Below are 6,000 nucleotides of genomic sequence, written 5' to 3' on the forward strand. Positions count from 1 at the left end.
ACCGAAGTCTCTGCAGCCATAGAAACAGAGGCTGAATGAGATTTGTTTTGTTTTTGCTTTAAGTTGTTTTCATCCAGTTCTAAAAGCGATCTTGTTCCAGGCCAGTAAAGGAGATGAAAAGGACCAAAAAATATCCACAAATCGAAAACGAAGCAATCCAAATGAATAGATTTGGCGTATCCTAGTTAGAGATGTGTTACAAAAAAACAATATATCTAGAAAGCAATAATCCTATTGCATGCCAGGGGAATGGCCAGCATGTAATCTGCTGTTCACAACATGAAAGAAATATGATAACGTAGCAGACAGCAAAAAAAAACCCACCGCAAGGCCCATCCAGTAAACTCATTTTCCCTTCCTAAAACAGTTTCACAGACCCCCACTTGATCTCTAGCTTTACCCTTTTCATCATGTGCTTTCTCTTGCATTCCATTCCTTTTTTTTTAATGTAATTTGTATTTTTTCTGCATTTATCTAGCATTCTGTATGGGGTATTTTACAGAAAATTGCATTACATGTATTGCAAGTCCTTAGTGCTGGTGGAAGGGTGTCCAGCTGCCCTAGGCGGTGATGTTGTCACGTGATCTCTCTAAGAAATACATACCCCAAAACAGAAAACGGCCTCCTGCTCAGCGCCTTGCCCACGCCACTTCTCGTTTCCTCTTTCCTTTCAAAACTACCATCTATACTGGCCATTCTGCTGCCCCAGGCCACCACCTATCCCACCCAATACTTCTGCCGGCCCTGCAAGTCCTTGCCCCAAATAGCTCACATCAAAGTGCATACTTGAGGCAATGCAAGATAAAGGGCCTGACCTGCTAAACTCCCTCCTCCCCCCAAAGACACAGAATTGGAACATGAGCAGGACCATGCAGAACTAATTCTTTAAGATCATGAGAGGTCTTGAACGAGTAGATGTTACTCGGTTATTTACACTTTTGAATAATAGAAGGACTAGGGGGCATTCCATGAAGTTAGCAAGTAGCACATTTAAGACTAATCGGAAAAAATACTTTTTCACTCAGCTCACAATTAAACTCTGGAATTTGTTGCCAGAAGTTGTGGTTAGTGCAGTTAGTGTAGCTGGGTTCAAAATAAGTTTGGATAAGTTCTTGGAGAAGTCCATTAACTGCTATTAATCAAGTTTACTTAGGGAATAGCCACTGCTATTAATTGCAACAGTAGCATGGGTTATTCTTAGTGTTTGGGTAATTGCCAGGTTCTTGTGGCCTGGTTTGGCCTCTGTTAGAAACAGGATGCTGGGCTTGATGGACCCTTGGTCTGACCCAGCATGGCAATTTCTTATGTGCTTATGGTATGTTCTTAACTAAGCTCAGCAAACGTCCTAGAATGCATGTGGACAGCCATACATCTAAATGGATCCCCCAAAATTTGGCCTGTGGATACTCTTGGACCCCCTGATAGGTCCTGAAAATTTGGTGAGACTGGGACTCCAAACACAAGTTTTTTAAGACATACGGACAGATCTGGTGGTCTCATTAAGTTTCTTTGAGGAAAAGCCCTTAATCAATCAGGCCCAAAGTGACTTGTCCAACATTACAAGGAGTGTCTGGGGGAGAAGTGTTATTTGCACCCTGTGTCCAATATCTAACCCCTAGGTTTTGCCCCCATCATCTCCTCTGGCAGGATGGTCTTTGTAGGGGTGTGCACAGAACACTTTTTATTTTTTGCTTTGTGTTCTTTTTTTTTTTTATTTTTCTGTTTCATTTATTTAAAAAACAAAAACACACAACAAAATAAAAATTTTAAAAAAGGAACAAAAATCCCCTCAAAATAAAACAAGTAATTTCTGGGTCCTGCCCCTGTCATTCCGCTGTGAAAAGAGGAGAAAAAAAAACATCGCCCAGGCTCTCTTCCAGCCCCTAAACTTCACTCTCACCCTTCCTCCCATCTGCAGTTCTTCATAGGGCTGATGCAGTCCTCAGTCACTCCGTAATATGGAATGCTGCCGGCCGACCATTTTGTAGTACAGCAGAAATTCAAAATGGCGCCATTCTGTGTTACTGAACCAATGGGCAGGAGGGCCTGGGGAGCTCTCCTATCTGCGAGAACTGGGGAGAAGGCTGAGAGGGATTTTTTTTTTTTTTGTTTCTTTTTGCAACAGGGATGTGCCAAATTGTTAATCAAAATGAAAACTAGTTAAATTTTGTTTGTTACTTTTTTTTATTATTTTCTTTTTATAAATTCCAACAGTTTGAAGCAAGAATTTACCCTTACTTACACAAAAAAACATGATTGGTCTGTTAACACGAAAGGAGAAAAAAGAGAGGAGAATACAGGCAATTACAAATCATCTTTAGAAAAAGATAAACGTTAGTTTCAACAATTTTTATTGCATAGATAACCACACCGCCAGCTGGGTGGACACACTGCCCCCCAGCAGGTTCCATCAACACAGAAGCAGTTTACGATATGTAAATGAGACAGCGATACGGACACTCCCCCAAAACCCACCCCCATGCTCACTCAGTCCAGTGAAAAACCACCTCACACAGGGAAACTGTGTAGTACTGCATTAACAAGACAGGAAAGTTCAGGTCAGACAGTCACGATGAGACTCCAGGAACGATTGAAGGTAACAGTCCCATATCAGCAAAAATTGCCGCCGATGAGACGGAGAGGTTCCAGACACCATATGGTCCATTTGCATCATACGATGCAAAGAATTCCTCCACATCCAAAATGTAGGTACCTCGGATCCTTTCCAGAGCACTAGAATGAGTCGTTTTCCAACCAAGCAGGCCTTCCTAACAAACTGACGGGGCCCCCCGACCCCCGAATGATTAAAGGGGGGATGCAGACAAATAAAAGCGCCTCTGGGGAAACAGGAACGTTCATATCCAATAGGTCGGCAAGATATTGAGAATTACGGCCCCAGAAGGTTTTAATCAAGGGGCAGCCCCAAAACAAGTGACACAAGGATCCAGGGGCCGCATTACATTTGGCACACAGCGCTGTCCCTGATAGCTTGGCTAGATACATAACTTGGGGAGAAAGATACGCTCTATAAAGAAATTTAAACTGCATTTCTCGGTAGTACATATTTGTGGTTACTGCGGCGATGCGCCGGAAGCGTAGAGGCAGCAAGGGCCAAATGACCATCCTTGTTCCAGCTCTCGGCCAGAATGGCGCAAACATCCACCCTTACGAGATTCCTCAGACCTTTGTAATAGGTTGACAAGGATACGGTACCAGGTCGGTCCAAGAGGAGGAGAGAGTCCAAAGCCTGAAACACTGTTGGCTGATGTGCCTCAGGCAGTATGGATTTAATATAATGTTGGAGCTGTAAATACGAGAACACAAGGGAGCTATGGATATCATATAAATCCTTCAAGTGCTGAAAGGTAAGGGTCTTCCCCTCCCCATCCCACATGTGGCCCAGCTGTATGAGACCCTTAGCAGCCCCGTGAGTGCAACCCCGGTGTAAAAGCTGCATTACCCTGTATCGGCAGCAAATAGGCACACTGACAAGGAATCCCCAACCTTTTAGTTAATCGGGTAAGTATGGCGGATCGGTTCCAGCAATACATGGTGCCATAGGGAGTCCGGAAGACCACTGGTAGGTGCCTGTAAGACATACCACAGGTCCACCGGGCCCACTAAAGCTTGTTCCACAGAAACATTTACATATGAGGAGCGGCCTACTAGCCATTCCCTTATGAGCCGCAAGTTCCCCGCTAAATTATAAGTGGCCAACATGGGGACACCCATTCCTCCTCATCCCCAGCGCTCCTTCAATCAAGACAGGGGTAAGTGGGCCTTCCTGCCATGCCAAATAAAGGAGGGTAGAGCCTTATCGAGGGCCATCAAATCCTGATATTTAAGCTGTAATGGCAGGTTTTGAATTTGGGGAGGAGGATCATTTTTAAAAGGTTGATGCGCCACCCCCTAAGGGAAGTGGCAATTCCTGCCAGGCCTGTAGCTTACTCAGTGTATGCTGTAATACTCGGGGCATATTAAGCCGATAGAGTTGGGCCATTCGAGAAGGAATATATATCCCCAGATATCGTATAGATTCGCTGGCCCACTACAATGGAAAATCGGGGCCCCAGTCTTGTTTCAAACCCCTCAGAAAAGGCTAGAGCCTCTGACTTACCCCAGTTCAATCTAAGACCCAAGAATGCCCCAAAATCTTGAAACAATGTTAGCAAGTGTGGTAAGGAACGTGTGGGCTCCGTCAAAAAGAGCAAGATAATCATCAGCAAAAGCTGCGTATTTAAATACAGTCTCTTGGAATTTGATCCCCCTGATCTGTTTGGTGGCTTGAATCGAGAGAAGGAGAGGCTCAAGTGAGAATAAAAACCAACGGCGATGGGGGCAGCCCTGTCTGGTCCCCCTATGAATCAAAAAGGGGTCAGACCTCTGACTATTTACGATAATAGATGCCATCGGCCCTGTATATAATAAAACCACTGCCTTGTAAAACAGCCCATCAAATCCCATATCTTGCAAACATTGGAATAGATAATTCCATTCCACTCTGTCGGATGCCTTTTCAGTCCATTAACTGCTATTAATCAAGTTGACTTAGGGAATGGCCTCTGCTATTACTGGCATCAGTAGCATGGGATCTTCTTAGTTTTTGGGCACTTGCCAGGTTCTTGTGGCCTGGTTTGGCCTCTGTTGGAAACAGGATGCTGGGCTTGATGGACCCTTGGTCTGACCCAGCATGGCAATTTCTTATGTTCTTAAAATAAAAAAGAAAGAGAGATAGAGAGACTCCCTTCAATGGACAACAGGGAGTAGAGGGTGCAGGTAGAGGCTCCAATTTCAGGAACACAGGAGAGAGAGGAAGACATGGAGAGCACTGGAGCTCAGTCTGACAATACCAGAAAAGCGCAGGCCAGTTATCAATAGGGATGAGATTTATCCTTCAAGCCTCTGGCAGATTCCTTTACCTTTTCAGGGTTAATCCTTTACAGGTAGGAGCAACCGAGAATTGGGGAGGTGACTTGAAGCCAACTATATTTTCCAGCGGATCCTCTCTAGATTCCCTGCAGCTATGAATTCAGGGGAGCAGCGTGCAGCTCCATGAGTAAAGAGAGGCTGTACCAGGCCTGGGTTGGCTCCCACTTGTAGACTGAGGAGATTGTCTTTTATGTGTATCTGTACAGTGCTGGGTATACTTAAGGAGCACTACAGAAATAAGGAAGAGGAGTAGTTAGAGCAGCTGGCTTCAAACCAGAGAAGCCAACATTCAAATTCCACTGCTCCTTATGACCTTGGGCAAGTCACTTTATCTATCCTTCAGTGCCTTAAGTACAAACTTAGATTATAGACCCTCTGGGGATAGGGAAATACCTACAGTTACCTGCATGTAATCTGTACTGAATATAAATAAAATACAAAATAGTAGTCAACTACTGATTGGCCAATGCCTTATTAGGAGCAGTGTTTCCAATTTTGGAGGCTGCATCTGCAAAAGGACACAAATGGAATAGACTTTGTCCAGAGAAGGGGCTACCAGATTAAAAGACCTAACCATGTATACCTTAGAGGGGAAAGTGGCCAACAGGCAAGGAGAATAGATATACGAGACACATCCAAATACCCGAAAAGTAGAAATAATGCACAATAGGCATTGAAACCCTTTTTGTGCGGGCACAGGGAGGCAGGCAGGTGGGATTCTGGGTGGACGTTTTATTGCTAAACTGCATGTTTGATGAAGAATTTTATTCTCACATTGTTGTGTTCGTCTTGGCAGATAATCCGCCATGAAGTTCCAAAAAAGCAGAATATAAATCAAATAAGTGTGTATTGTAATTTGCTCTGGGCAGAAAGGTTAGAATGAGTAATCAAACATAATAGAATAAATAAATAAATAATGATGTTTTAGAGCCAAGAAATAGGAGACTCCAAACGGGCAGACTTGACAGTAAAACATTAGAAAAGAATATTTTGTCACAGAAAGCGTGGTAGGTGCGAGGAAGTAGAGTTAGTTGTGCTTTGGCTGGAAACAAAATGTTAGTTTCAGTGCAT

The sequence above is a fragment of the Rhinatrema bivittatum genome, chromosome 8 (assembly GCF_901001135.1).
Source record: "Rhinatrema bivittatum chromosome 8, aRhiBiv1.1, whole genome shotgun sequence".
Lineage (NCBI taxonomy): Eukaryota > Metazoa > Chordata > Amphibia > Gymnophiona > Rhinatrematidae > Rhinatrema > Rhinatrema bivittatum.